Below are 17,237 nucleotides of genomic sequence, written 5' to 3'. Positions count from 1 at the left end.
ATATCACTGATAGCGTGCCCTCGCCCCTCCGGATTGTCCCATGGCAGAGGGGCAGAGATGGGACATTATTGTTATATTGTGTACATGGTGTATACACACTGGGGCGGCCGCAGGTACACAAAGCATCACAGGATGCACGATGCACCCGATGGCTCTACGTTACATTATAACAATGATAGCGTGCCCTCACCCCCCCGGATCTTCCCATGGCAGAGGGGCAGAAATGGGAGAGGATAGTTATATTGTGTACATGGTGTATACACATTGGGGAGGCTGCTGGTACACAAAGCACCACAGGAGGCACAATGCACCCGATGGCTCCACATTACATTATAGCACTGATAGCGTGCCCTCACCCCCCGGATCTTCCCATGGCAGAGTCGCAGAGATAGGAGAGTATAGTTATATTGTGTACATGGTGTACACACACACTGGGGCAGCCACAGGTACACAAAGCCCCACAGGAGACAAAATGCGCCCGATGGTTCCACGTTACATTATAACACTGATAGCGTGCCCTCACCCCCCAGGTCTTCCCATAGCAGAGGGGCAGAGATGGGAGAGGATAGTTATATTGTGTACATGGTGTATACACACTGGGGCGGCTGCTTGTACACAAAGCATCACAGGAGGCACAATGTTCCCGATGGCTCCACGTTACATTATAGCACTGATAGCATGCCCTCACCCCCCTGATCTTCCCATGGCAGAGGGGTAGAGATAGGAGAGTATTGTTATATTGTGTACATGGTGTACACACACTGGGGTGGCCGCGGGATCACAAAGCATCACAGGAGACACAATGCACCCGATGGCTCCACGTTACATTATAACACTGATAGCATGCCCTCACCCCACAGGTCTTCCCATAGCAGAGGGGCAGAGATGGGAGAGGATAGTTATATTGTGTACATGGTGTATACACATTGGGGCGGCTGCTGGTACACAAAGCATCACAGGAGGCACAATACACCCGATGGCTCCACGTTACATTATAGCACTGATAGCGTGCCCTCACCCCCCGGATCTTCCCATGGCAGAGTCGCAGAGATAGGAGAGGATTGTTATATTGTGTACATGGTGTATACACACTGGGGCGGCTGCAGGTACACAAAGCATCACAGGAGGCACAATACACCCGATGGCTACATGTTACATTATAACACCTATAGCGTGCCCCCGTCCCCCCGGATCTTCCAATGGCAGAGGGGCAGAAATGGGAGAGGACTGTTATATTGTGCACACGATGCACATGTACATGTGCGGCCACAGGTACACACAGCATCACAGTAAGCACAATCTGTCCGATAGCACCACAATGTGTCCGGTACACTACACTACCATCTGCACACACATACCCTGCTCTACCATGTCTGCACACACATACCTTGCACTACCCTGTCTGCACACACATACCCTGCACTACCCTGTCTGCACACACATACCCTGCTCTACCATGTCTACACACACATACCCTGCACTACCACATCTGCACACACATACCCTGCTCTACCACATCTGCACACACATTCCCTGCTCTACCCTGTCTGCACACACATACTCTGCACTAGCCTGTGTGCACACACATACCCTGCACTACCATGTCTGCACGCAAATACCCTGCACTACCATGTCTGCACATACATACCTTACACTACCATGTCTGCACACACACATACCCTGCTCTACCATGTCTGCACACACTGACCCTGCACTACCACGTCTGCACACACATACCCTGCACTAGCACGTCTGAACACACATACCCTGCACTACCACACCTGCACACACATACCTTACACTACCATGTCTGCACACACATACCCTGCACTAGCACGTCTGCACACACATACCCTGCACTACCATGTCTGCACAAACATACCCTGCACTACCCTGCCTGCACACACATACCCTGCTCTACCATGTCTACACACACATACCCTGCACTACCCTGTCTGCACACAAATACCTTACACTACCATGTCTGCACACAAATACCTTACACTACCATGTCTGCACACACACATATGCCATGCTTTACTTTGTCTGCACACACATATTCTGCTCTACCACGTCTGCACAAACATACCCAGCACTACAATGTCTACGCACACATACCCTGCACTACCATGTCTGCACTACCATTTCTGTGCACACATATACTACACTACCACATCTGCACACACATACCCTGCACTACCAGGTCTGCACAAACATACCCTGCACTACCATGTCTTCACTACCATGTCTGTGCACACATATACTACACTACCTCATCTGCACACACATACCCTGCACTACCAGGTCTGCACACATACCCTGCTCTACCACGTCTGCACACAAATACCCCGCACTACCGCATCTGTACACGCATACCCTGCACTACCATGTCTGCACACACATACCCTGCACTACCACATCTGCACACACATACCCTGCTCTACCAGATCTGCACACACATACCCTGCACTACCAGATCTGCACACATATACCCTGCACTACCACATCTGCACACACATAGCCTGCACTACCAGGTCGGCACACACATACCCTGCTCTACCTCATCTGCACACACATTTCCTGCTCTACCCTGTCTGCACACACATACCCTGCACTACCCTGTCTGCACACACATAACCTGCACTACCATGTCTGCACGCAAATACCCTGAACTACCAGGTCTGCACACACATACCTTACACTACCATGTCTGCACACACACATACCCTGCTCTACCATGTCTGCACACACATACCCTGCACTACCACATCTGCACACACATACCCTGCCCTACCATGTCTCTCCACACACATACCCTGCACTACAAGATCTGCACACACATAGCCTGCACTACCACATCCGCACACACATACCCTGCACTACCAGATCTGCACACACATACCCTGCACTACCATGTCTGCACTACCATTTCTGTGCACACATATACTACACTACCTCATCTGCACACACATACCCTGCACTACCACATCTGCACACACATACCCTGCACTACCACATCTATACACGCATACCTGAACTACCATGCCTGCGCACACATACCCTGCAATACCACATCTGCACACACATACCCTGCACTACCATGTCTGCACACACATACCCTGCACTACCATGTCTTCACTACCATGTCTGTGCACACATATACTACACTACCTCATCTACACACACATACCCTGCACTACCACGTCTGCACACACATACCTTGCACTACCACATCTGCACACGCATACCCTGCACTACCACATCTGCACACGCATACCCTGCACTACCATGTCTGCACACACATACCCTGCACTACCAGACCTGCACACACATACCCTGCACTACCACGCCTGCACACACATACCCTTCTCTACCACATCTGCACACACATTCCCTGCTCTACCCTGTCTGCACCCACATACCCTGCACTAGCCTGTCTGCACGCAAATACCCTGCACTACCAGGTCTGCACACACATACCTTACACCACCATGTCTGCACACACACATACCCTGCTCTACCACGTCTTCACACACATACCCTTCTCTACCACATCTGCACACACATTCCCTGCTCTGACCTGTCTGCACACACATACCCTGCACTACCATGTCTGCACGCAAATACCCTGCACTACCAGGTCTGCACAGACATACCTTACACTACCATGTCTGCACACACACATACCCTGCTCTACCACGTCTGCACACATATACCCTGCACTACCACATCTGCACACACATACCCTGCACTAGCACGTCTGAACACACATACCCTGCACTACCCTGTCTGCACACACATACCCTGCTCTACCATGTCTACACACACATACCCTGCACTACCACGTCTGCACACACATACCCTGCACTACCACGTCTGCACACACATACCTTACACTACCATGTCTGCACACACATACCCTGCACTACCATGTCTGCACACACATACGCTGCACTACCCTGTCTGCACACACATACCCTGCTCTACCATGTCTACACACACATACCCTGCACTACCACCTCTGCACACACATACCCTGCTCTACCACATCTGCACACACATTCCCTGCTCTACCCTGTCTGCACACACATACCCTGCACTACCCTGTCTGCACACACATACCCTGCACTACCAGATCTGCACACATATACCCTGCACTACCACATCTGCACACACATAGACTGCACTACCAGGTCTGCACACACATACCCTGTTCTACCTCATCTGCACAGACATTCCCTGCTCTACCCTGTCTGCACACACATACCCTTAACTACCCTGTCTGCACACACATACCCTGCACTACCATGTCTGCACGCAAATACCCTGCACTACCAGGTCTGCACACACATACATTACACTACTATGTCTGCACAAACACATACCCTGGTCTACCATGTATACACACACATACCCTGCACTACCACATCTGCACACACATACGCTGCACTACCCCATCTGCCCACACATACCCTGCACTACCAGATCTGCACACACATACCCTGCACTACCCCATCTGCCCACACATACCCTGCACTACCAGATCTGCACACACATACCCTGCCCTACCATGTCTGCACTACCATTTCTGTGCACACATATACTACACTACCTCATATGCACACACATACCCCGCACTACCACGTCTGCACACACATACATACCCTGCACTACCACATCTGTACACGCATACCCTGCACTACCATGTCTGCACACACATACCCTGCAACACCACATCTGCACACACATACCCTGCACTACCATGTCTGCAAACACATACCCTGCACTATCATGTCTTCACTACCATGTCTGTGCACACATATACTACACTACCTCATCTGCACACACATACCCTGCACTACCAGGTCTGCACACATATTCCCTGCTCTACCACATCTGCACTCACATACCCTGCACTACCACATCTGTACACGCATACCCTGCTCTACCCTGTCTGCACACACATACCCTGCACTACCTTGTCTGCACACACATACCCTGCACTACCATGTCTGCACGCAAATACCCTGCACTACCAGGTCTGCACACACATACCTTACACTACCATGTCTGGACACACACATACCCTGCTCTACCATGTCTGCATACACATACCCTGCACTACCAGATATGCACACACATACCCTGCACTACCACATCTGCAAACACATAACCTGCTCTACCACATTTGCACACACATTCCCTGCTCTACCCTTTCTGCACACACATACCCTGCACTACCATGTCTGCACGCAAATACCCTGCACTACCATGTCTGCACACACACATACCCTGCTCTACCATGTCTGCACACACATACCCTGCACTACCACATCTGCACACACATACCCTGCACTAGCACTTCTCAACACACATACCCTGCACTACCACGTCTGAACACACATACCTTACACTACCATGTCTGCACACACATACCCTGCACCATCATGTCTGCACACACATACCCTGCACTACCCTGTCTGCACACACATACCCTGCTCTACCATGTCTATACCAGCGGTGTAGCTAGGTGCCATGGTGCCCGGAGCAAGGTCATATATCGCCCCCCCCCCCCCCCCCCCCGGTAATGAATTGGGGGCGTGGCTAACATGTGTTGGCATGTTACATTTGAAATATAAGACGCTGTAACGGAATCTGCTGCGCTATAAGACACTGTCATGGAATCTGCTGCGCTATATAAGACGCTGTAACAGAATCTGCTGCGCTATATAAGACAATGTAACGGAATTTGCTGCGCTATATAAGACACTGTAACGGAATCTGCTGCGCTATATAAGACGCTTTAACGGAATCTGCTGCGCTATATAAGACGCTGTAACGGAATCTGCTGCGCTATATAAGACACTGTAACGGAATCTGCTGCGCTATATAATACGCTGTAACGTAATCTGCTGCGCTATATAAGACACTGTAACAGAATCTGCTGCGCTATATAAGACACTGTAACGGAATCTGCTGCGCTATATAAGACACTGTAACGGAATCTGCTGCGCTATATAAGACACTGTAACGGAATCTGCTGCGCTATATAAGACAATGTAACGGAATTTGCTGCGCTATATAAGACACTGTAACGGAATCTGCTGCGCTATATAAGACGCTTTAACGGAATCTGCTGCGCTATATAAGACGCTGTAACGGAATCTGCTGCGCTATATAAGACACTGTAATGGAATCTGCTGCGCTATATAATACGCTGTAACAGAATCTGCTGCGCTATATAAGACACTGTAACGGAATCTGCTGCGTTATATAAAACACTAACGGAATCTGCTGCGCTATATAATAAACTGTAACGGAATCTACTGCGCTGTATAAGACACTGTAACGGAATCTGCTGCGCTATATAAGATGCTGTAACAGAATTTGCTGCTCTATATAAGACAATGTTACGGAATCTGCTGCGCTATATAAGACACTGTAACGGAATCTGCTGCACTATATAAGACACTGTAACGGAATCTGCTGCGCTATATAAGACACTGTAACGGAATCTGCTGTGCTATATAAGACACTGTAACGGAATCTGCTGCGCTATATAAGACACTGTAACGGAATCTGCTGCGCTATATAAGACACTGTAACGGAATCTGCTGTGCTATATAAGACACTGTAACGGAATCTGCTGCGCTATATAAGATCGTGTAACGGAATCTGCTGCGCTATAATAGACGCTGTAATGGAATCTGCTGTGCTATATAAGACACTGTAACGGAATCTGCTGCGCTATATAAGACATTGTAACGGAACCTGCTGCGCTATATAAGACGCTGTAACGGAATCTGCTGCGCTATATAAGACTCTGTAACGGAATCTGCTGCGCTATATAAGAATCTGTAACGGAATCTGCTGCGCTATATAAGACGCAGTAACGGAATCTGCTGCGCTATATAAGACACTGGACACTGTAACGGAATCTGCTGTGCTATATAAGACGCTGTAACGGAATCTGCTGAGCTATATAAGACACTGTAACAGAATCTGCTGCGCTATATAAGACGCAGTATTGGAATCTGCTGCGCTATATAAGACACTGGACACTGTAACGGAATCTGCTGTGCTATATAAGACGCTGTAACGGAATCTGCTGAGTTATATAAGATGCTGTAACGGAATCTGCTGCGCTATATAGGACGCTGTAACGGAATCTGCTGCGCTATATAAGACACTGTAATGGAATCTGCTATGCTATATAAGACACTGTAACGGAACCTGCTGCGCTATATAAGACACTGCAACCAAATCTGCTGCGCTATATAAGACACTGTAACGGAATCTGCTGTGCTATATAAGACACTGTAATGGAATCTGCTGCGCTATATTAGACACTGTAACGGAATCTGCTGCGCTATATAAGACACTGTAACGGGATCTGCTGCGCTATATAAGACACTGTAATGGAATCTGTTGCGCTATATAAGACACTGTAACGGAATCTGCTGCGCTATATAAGACGCTGTAACAGAATCTGCTGCGCTATATAAGACGCTGTAACGGAATCTGCTGCACTATATAAGACACTGTAACGGAATCTGCTGCGCTATATAAGACACTGTAATGGAATCTGCTGCGCTATATAAGATACTGTAATGGAATCTGCCTTGCTATATAAGACACTGTAACAGAATCTGCTGCGCTATATAAGATGCTGTAACGGAATCTGCTGCGTATATAAGAACCTGTAACGGAATCTGCTGCGCTATAAGACACACACAGGGGCGGATCCAGGATAAAATGACAGGGGGGGCACCATGATAAAAGAGGGTTTAGGTGGGGGAGGGGCGGTGTTAGTGGTGCCAGTGTACATGATAAGAGAGCGGCAGAGAGAGGGTGGGAATGGGATTAAAAATAGGCCCTGGCATTTAAAGTACGCAGGCCCACCATGGTGACAAAAGTGAAGGATGTAGTTGTGCGCGCGCCGAAGGCGCGCTCCGGAAAATGGGGTATGGCCACTCAACAGGGGGCATGTCCTTGAGTGTAGTGTACAACACCATATACAACTTCTACACATTATGCAACAAAATACTAGACCCCATTATACTTGTCCCTTACACATGATGCCAAATGGAATGAGCCAAAATTCACATAATGCCACATGGATTGATCCAAAATTCAAATAGTACCACATGGATTGTGTCAAAATTCACATAATGCCAAATGGATTGAGCCAAAATAAACATAATGCCACACGGATTGAGACAAAATTCACATAATGCCACATGGATTGAGCCAAAATTCACATAATGCCACACGGATTGAGCCAAAATTCACATAATGACACACGGATTGAGCCAGAATTCACATAATGCCACACGGATTGAGCCAAAATTCACATAATGCCAAATGGATTGAGCCAAAATAAACATTATGCCACACGGATTGAGACAAAATTCACATAATGCCACATGGATTGAGCCAAAATTCACATAATGCCACACGGATTGAGCCAAAATTCACATAATGACACACGGATTGAGCCAGAATTCACATAATGCCACACAGATTAAGCCAAAATTCACAATACACTTCATAAACAGGGACATTGTCCACCAAAGGCTCGCATTAAACATTTACACCATAATGTCCATTACACGTTAAGTTACACGCCATTATGTCCATTATGTATTATGTCAAACACCATAATGCCTATTAAAAATTATGCTACATAAGTGCTGCTTCTCTACATGCTCATTGCCAAGGGTTCTATGCTCATTGCCAGAGGTTCCATGCTCGTTGCCATGTGGGATTACATGCTCATTGCCAAGGGGGAATACATGCTCGTGGTAAATGGGGGACAGCCGCCGCCAGGCAGAAGTGATAGCCACTGACAGTGGCAGAGCCTGGCTGTATTCAGAGCACTGCAGGTCCCGGCTATTTGAAATAATACCCCTTTCACACCAGAAAATGCATTCCCAGGTTGGCCCCTTTTACACCAGCCTAGTCCCTGCATTTTCTGGTGTGAGGGGGAGAGAAAACCACCCCTCCCCCCCTTTAACCAGTTATCTTATTTAACCGGCTATATCTTCGGAACCAACTGACCCATTTACATGAGACAAGTATCATATTGAAGAACTTTTGAGTGGGCTTTGAATGATTTTGGTCCAGTGAAACTGGAACGTTTGGTTCCAGAGTAATCTGCCCTCAAAGAACATGAACTGCCATGAAATTACATTTCAAAAATAAAAAAATTAGTTTACACGTAATATCTCTGGAACCGATTGACCGATATGGACCAGCCTGGTATCATATTGAAGGCCCAGCGATTTGGAATTGAGTGAGATCAACCACAAGCTTCTATGATGCCAGGGGGGAACTGGCAGCCGTCGGAACCGGGTGGGGGTCAGAATTGACGGGTCCCATATTATCCAATGGGGAAAAAACGTTACAGCTTTGCCAGGCAAAATCTCTGGTTCCCGGGGGGCTAGAGACATGGGGCTGGGCTCGTTGGAATGTCCTGGTCCTCAGCTACAAAATGAATGAAAGGGGGGGCACGTGCCCAGGTGCCCCCCCCTGAATCCGCCACTGGACACATATAAGAGAGATTCACCCCCCTCCCCCACAAATCCCCCAAATCCCATGATTATTCCCATAATTATTTATCATTAGTAAAAAACTAAAATCCACCTTGAGAAGAGCCCCAACTGCGCCCGGAGCGTGTGCTCTGGTGGCTCCGCCCTCTCTACGCCTCTGGTCTACACACACATACCCTGCACTACCCTGTCTGCACACAAATACCTTACACTACCATGTCTGCACACACGCATATGCCATGCTTTAATATGTCTGCACACACATATTCTGCTCTACCACGTCTGCACAAACATACCCAGCACTACCATGTCTGCGCACACATACCCTGCACTACCATGTCTGCGCACACATACCCTGCCATGTCAGCACACACATACCCTGCACTACCAGGTCTGCATACACATATCCTGCTCTACCATGTCTGCACACACGTACACTACACTACCACATCTGTACACGCATACCCTGCACTACCACGTCTGCACAAACATATCCAGCACTACAATGTCTGCACACACGCATATGCCATGCTTTACTATGTCTGCACACACATATGCTGCTCTACCACGTCTGCACACACGTACACTACACTACCACGTCTGCACACACATATTCTGCTCTACCACGTCTGCACAAGCATACCCAGCACTACCATGTCTGCGCACACATACCCTGCACTACCAGGTCTGCATACACATATCCTGCTCTACCATGTCTGCACACATGTACACTACACTACCACATCTGTACACGCATACCCTGCACTACCACGTCTGCACAAACATATCAAACACTACAATGTCTGCACACACGCATATGCCATGCTTTACTATGTCTGCACACACATATCCTGCTCTACCACGTCTGCACACATGTACACTACACTACCACATCTGCACACACATATTCTGCTCTACCACGTCTGCACAAGCATACCCAGCACTACCATGTCTGCGCACACATACCCTGCACTACCATGTCTGCGCACACATACCCTGCACTACCATGTCTGCGCACACATACCCTGCCATGTCAGCACACACATACCCTGCACTACCAGGTCTGCATACACATATCCTGCTCTACCATGTCTGCACACATGTACACTACACTACCACATCTGTACATGCATACCCTGCACTACCACGTCTGCACAAACATATCCAGCACTACAATGTCTGCACACACGCATATGCCATGCTTTACTATGTCTGCATACACATATCCTGCTCTACCAAGTCTGCACAAACATACCCAGCACTACCAAGTCTGCGCACACATACCCTGCCATGTCACCACACACATATCCTGCACTACCAGGTCTGCATACACATACCTTGCACTGAAAAAAATGGGGGTCACGAGGATGACTACAAGAGAACATATGTGAGGTTTTTTGGGGCACACTTGACAAGTAATATTGGTGATGAGATATGATTAGTAATGGGTTAAAAATTAACTTTTATTAGATATGCGCTAAAAGAAGAAAAAAAGGTCACTTGTATTACTTTGCAAGTGATCGGACTGGTCACCAATGTCACTATAGCCGGTGCAATGGTAGGAGAAGTATAGAATCCACCTGTCATCCAAAATCACACATGTAACAGTAATAATGGTTCAATTATCCTTAATCCTAAGGATGGTTTGACAAAGGTGGTCTGATTATGACGCTTGACACAAAGATAAAATTATTTTATATATAGATATGAGTATATGTAGCCTCCGTCCGACAAACATAAAATAAAATAAAGAATTAGTGTAGGTTATAAGCTTGGGTCAGACGCTGAGTGTTTCTGCTATTCCGTAAACCTCTGAGCGTCTGATGCTCCCGCCATTCTTTTTACCGAAACAGACTAAGCAACCCACCCTTAAGAACCCCCCTCCCTTCACCTGGAATAATCAAACTGAGTCATTTATTTTTGGCGAATTAAAGGTCACATTTATTAATAAGATTACAAATATAATCATACTCGCTTAGGTGGCAAAGATAGCACTGCGGTTCACCAGCCCTCCAACGTAACTGACTCAAGCCGCCCGGGGAGGGGGGCCCCATCTCGCAACTGAAACCTGTAACCGCCCGGGGCCCACCAATTGCCCCCCTCGACGACAGGCCTTGGATCTTGCACCCCCTCTTCTGGGGTGCCTCCGTTTCCTGGCGCCAAACTTTGGCTGGCCTGCAGTACTTCTGCCAACGCTAGGTTCCTAGAACCGTAGCCCGCCACCTCACCGTGACCTTCCCTCGCCCTATAACTCTAGAACCTGCATTTAACCCTCTGCACGCTCTTCTCTGCTCCTGGACTGAACTTGGTAACGAGTCATTCACCAGCTTGTTCACATCCCTTTTACGATCTGCCATAAATGAGGTGGACATGTTAACCCTTGCCGCTGTGCATGTGGTGCTGCTTCCCTAAAGGCTTCCCACTTTCCCCTTGAGAGGGCATCAGCAATAATAAATATCCACTCCCTGAACATGCCTGGCGCGAAAGTTAATATTGTGCCGCAGGCAACCCAATACCAAATGCCTGATCAGATTGATCGCTGGCGGGGTGGAGGCACTCTGCTTGTTGACCGCCTGAACCACCCCCAAGTTGTCACACCAGAAGGTTATTTCCTTGTTGGCTAACCTGTTACCCCACAACTCCACCGCTACTATGATCGGGAACAGCTCTAGCAGCAGCATGTTCTTGGTCAGTCCTGCTTTGTCCCAGCTCTGCGGCCACTGGGATGCGCACCATTCTCCCTCTAGATATGCCCCAAAACCACAAGACCCTGCTGCATCGGTGTACAGCTGCAGCCTCTTGTTCGACACAGGTGGAGCCGGCAAGATGCGAATACCATTGAATTCCCTTAGAAATGTCTCCCACATCAACATGTCTTCTCTGATTTCTGTAGTCAGCTTAATCAGATGGTGCGGCTTTCTTACCCCTGCTGTGGCCCTTTCCAGTTTACGGCAGAAGATTCTGCCCATTGGGATAACCCTGCATGCAAAATGCAGTGACCCAAGCAATGATTGGAGATGTTTTAGGGTAATCCTCTTTGCTCTGGCATGCTCCCCAATCTGCCTCCTAATGCCAGCAACCTTGTCCTCTGGTAACCTACACAGCCTGTCGGTGGTATCTATTTCTATTCCCAGATATGACAGTTTGTTCGTAGGTCCCTCTGTCTTTTCTGTCGCTATGGGAACCCCAAAAGTGTGGAAAAGTGCCTGCGTGGATTTTATCAGTTGCTCGCATGTGTTGGTGTTCGCCTGGCCGACCATTAGAAAATCATCCAGATAGTGCGCAATTGTCTTGCACCCTGTTCCCGTCTCAACGCACCAGTGCAGAAACGCGCTGAATTTTTCGAAGAAAGCGCATGAAATGGCGCAGCCCATGGGTAAGCATAGGTCAACATAATAATTACCTTCGAATTTTAGACCCATGAATCGGTGACTATGGGGGTGAAGGGGGAGGAGCCTAAACGCGGATTCGATATCTATCTTCCCCAATTGGGCCCCTGCCCCGCAGCTGCGCACTATTCTGAGTGCGTCTTCAAACGACTGGTAATCCACGCTGCACTGCTGCTTTTCCAAGGCGTCATTCACTGATCTTCCTGCTGGGTATGACATGTGTTGGATGAGTCTGAATTTTCCGGGTGCCTTTTTTGGTACACTCCTATGGGTGACATTGTTAACTGCTGAAAAGGTGGTTCTGGGAAGGGTCCTGCTATGCGCCCAGCTTCCAACTCCTTGCGGACCTTCTCTCTCACTATGTGCGGGAATTCGCTGGCGGACTTTACATTTTTTGCCTTTACTGCACCTAGGACTTCCCCTTCAATGGGCAGTTTAAACCCATCTCTGAAACCCATTTTTTAAAACTCTGCGTCCTCCTTATTGTCATACCACCCCAGCCATTTTAGCATGCCTTCCAATTTCACTGGAGTAATGGCCTTACTTAAACCGCTGATCTCCTTCTGACTTTGGCTCACGGAAACCACCTGCCCTTCCACTGCACTCCTTCGCATTGAGTGCATGCGTGCATGAACCTGCATTGCTGGCCTCTTGTGCACTGGGTGCGGTTGTACGCAAAGCATTTGCCACTTGTTTTCCCCTGAAAACTAGGCCTCCCTGTCCAATTTCCCTGTGCACTGGGCGGTTCCTCTTCCTTGGGTTGTGTGACATGCAGCCAGATCTCTACATCCTTCTCTCCCAATGAAAGCACCTTCCGGCCGCTGTGCTTCTTGCGGAAGGCTTCATCATAAGCCCTCCATGTGTTTGCCTTGCTGTTCTCCACCATGTCGTGTATCATGTTCATATATCAGCACATTCATGTTCTCCCCAGGCCTGGTTTTTAGATAACATGCTGCAAATTTGTACATCCCACTTAGCCACCTGTTGTACGTCTTGTACGCGGCTTCGGCTGCTGGCCCCTTGTTAGCTGCCAGCTCATATGCTTTCTTCGTTTCCTTTGTCATGGCGAAAATGTCCACGTACTTCCCCGTTTTTATGTCCTTTGACACTGCGCTACGCACCCCACTATCAATAATTGTGGAGGCACATGTAAGAGATTCCTTCTTCTCTGATTCTTTGGCCTTGGTTTTCTTACTCTTCTTCCTGCTGTCCTTTTCCCTCTTCCTCATCTTTCTAAGCATTTTAAAGAGTTTGGCCTGTCCTGGGTTGGCTGCCTCTGCCTCACTATCAATGTCTCCTGTATGGGAATCAGAGTCTGATGACCCTGCATTTGACTCACCACTGCTCCCGTCCACTAATGAGCTGCCTTGTGCATTCTCCGGGGAAGTGCTTGTTGCGGCTGCCTCTGGTATAAGGTTTGCACTTGCTGGCGTGGTGATGCTTACTGTCCCTTGTTCGCCAGCAGGTATCCTGCTTGAGCTTGCTGGCGTGGTGTTGCTATCCCTTGTATTGCTTGGCTGACCTTGGGGTGGGCAATTTATGGTTGTAGTTTCTTCCTGCTGTGAGTGCCCATTACCTTGCTGTGTCTCTTGATGCTGGGAAGGTGGTGGTGCTGTTTGCCAAGACTGTCCGAGTTGGGGGTAGTGCCACTGGGTTGGCATTGGAGGATAAGCCCCCGAGTTAGTGGCCACCTGCCTAAGACTGTGCCCAAACCCCTGCTGACCTTGGGGTTGAGGCCCTGCGTATTGAGCTGGTGCTATGGGTGCATTTTGGTGCATGGAGAGCACGGGTGTGAATTGCGAGGGGGTGGTCTGTGGCCAGGCATTTGCAGCCATGCTACCGGGTGGCCCTGCGCCTGTTTGTGCTGGTTCAGCAGGGAAGGACCATGCATTATTGGTTGGCCCATACGTTATATGGCTGGGTGGGTGCTGTGGGTAATGCAGCCCTGGGTAGTTTGCGTGCTGCGGCGTTTATTTCCCGACTGTAATACCAAACACCCCGAATTGGTAGGGAGCGCAAGGCGCTGCCTGCGAAGGGGCTCCCTGCCTGGGCCATCCTGTGGAGGGGTGGCCAGGGTGGTAGGGAAGGTTGTGTGCGGGCTGACCTAATGCGGCTAGCCTGCCTAGGTGACCTGGGTTTGAGATTGGTTGTGTGCTTGCGGGTGGTTGCTGCAACCCCCCTTGATGTATTTGAGAGAAGCTACTCTGCATTATGTGGGGGACCTGCAATGCTGCTGTTTGGCCACTAGGGGGAGCAGCTGACTGTGCTGGTGGTTGCTGATATTGTGACCTGCCGGGGAGTGGATGAAAGGCAGTGGGAGGGGCAGGCTCTGAGCACACAGTAACTTGATTGCTCCCTCCCCCGCCCCCTCCCGAGTGCCTGGCTGCTGATTGGGTAGCGTGGTTGTGACCATGCAGCTGGGGGGAGGGTGACGATTGTGCTCCAGAAGCACGGACGCCATGTTGGGCGCCCTGATGGTGTGTAATCCCCAGCTGTGTACTCACCCATGGGGTGAACAGCTCGGGGGAATGATTTATTGACCCGCCGGGGGGGGGGGGGGGGGTGCGGACGCTGTCTGGGGATAATGGCTGGCCGGCGGGGGGGATGTCGCCGAGCGCTGGCCACCGCTGCATGGCGCTGCCTCCTCCTGGGGGTCAGTCGCCGAGTCCTGAGTGCGGCTGGTCGGCGCTGGGCAGTAGCAGGGGTCTGGTGCAGGGTGCTGTCCCTGTGATGCCAGTGGGAGCCGGGCGTCCTCTGTAGCAGGATCAGGGGGGAGTGGAGTGCGGGGGGGACACACCGCTCCGTGCCCGCTGTAGCTGGGAGTTGGGTAAGGAGGGGATGGGTCACACTCTGGCTGTGAGTGCGGCCCTGGGGATGCTCCTACCCGACTCTGTGTATGTGCCCCGGCTGCTGCTGCTTCTCCCCATCGCCGCTGCTGCACGCTGCCTGAGTCCTGTCTCCCGTTTATTTCCTCCTCTAGGTCGGCTCCTTCCACAGCTCCTGGTGCCGATCTCCGCACTCCTGCTGGTGGAGCCCTCCTTGCTCTCTTTGGCTGCTGCTCCGGTCCCCTGAATCTCGCTGGCAATCCTCTGGATCTCTTAGGACGGTCCATAGCTTCTTGCTGGTGAGTAACAATCCTTCCGGTGTGCCCTCTTGCTCTCTCTGATCCTCCCCCCATACCTGTCCTGTCCTTAAATATGGGTCTACTCCCATGGGGAGGCGCCTACTACCTGTTTCTCTCTTTCCCTCCCCCCCTATACTGTTCCTGCTACCCCCCTGCCCCTATCCTGATAACAGCTAGACAATGGGAGCACTTCATGGCCTTGGGAGCCCAGCCTTGTAGTTTACGGTCTCTCCCGGCTAGTCGCCGTTCGCTTCTATTAATATTACAACACCGGATATTCCCAGTGGGTTCTCCCCACGGGTACTAAGCTGGCCAATCACTGCTTAGCTGCTGAGATCGGAACGGGATCAGGCAGTCCAGTGATGTATGATAGTAAATTTACCAAATGAGAGGGCACCTGTGTTGATACCCAAGGAAAAGCAGGATGCTTCTGCTTTCAGAGGTGCCACCAGTACATCGCCCTGTTACCTGCCTGTATTGATGAGAGAGCATGGAACAATAGAAGAGTGAGAAATGGGTTGGTGTCTCCGGCGTGTCTCACCTTCTGCTGTCCACCATCTACTGATAGTATCCAATGGTGAATGAGAGAGGCGAGTGACGTCCACCCCTTCCCTGAGATATAAGGGGTGACATTCTATGGGATGCGATTTGCGTTTTTTGGCGTTAATTAGACAACAAAATGGCGATATCGCATTTTCCCGTCAAATCGCCAATTTAATGGGATGCGCTAAGGGACTGAAATCGCATATTATGTGCGTTAAGGCATGCGGACCAAAAGTGCGAGATTAATTCGCATTTTTATCGCATCCAGATGTTTTCGTATATAAAAGTATACAAATCGCTTATTTAATGCAATGCGCATTCGCAAATCGCACTTTTTAGGTGTCTAATTATCGCACTTATTTCAGACCAGGTTCTGTTTGGCGATTTGGGCCAGAACTCATTTTGGTCAAGTGCACACATGGTTAATTTCAGCACAGGTACCCTCATTTTCACTCACAAACACCCCTACATAAACCCCAACATCATTAAGGACACCTGTGAGGGTTTCAGACAAGGAGATTTTGCAGAGTGGTTTGGAGTTGCATATCTGTGATGTGGCCCATTTGGAGGAGCTGCGCAGGAGGGAGGAAGCTGCGCAACAGATCCTGGTAGCCCCCCGACTACTGCGTA

Source organism: Crinia signifera, chromosome 1, assembly GCF_055691185.1.
Source record: "Crinia signifera chromosome 1, ASM5569118v1, whole genome shotgun sequence".
NCBI lineage: Eukaryota > Metazoa > Chordata > Amphibia > Anura > Myobatrachidae > Crinia > Crinia signifera.
The sequence above is the reverse complement of the archived record's forward strand: the minus strand, read 5'-3'. Positions refer to the sequence as shown.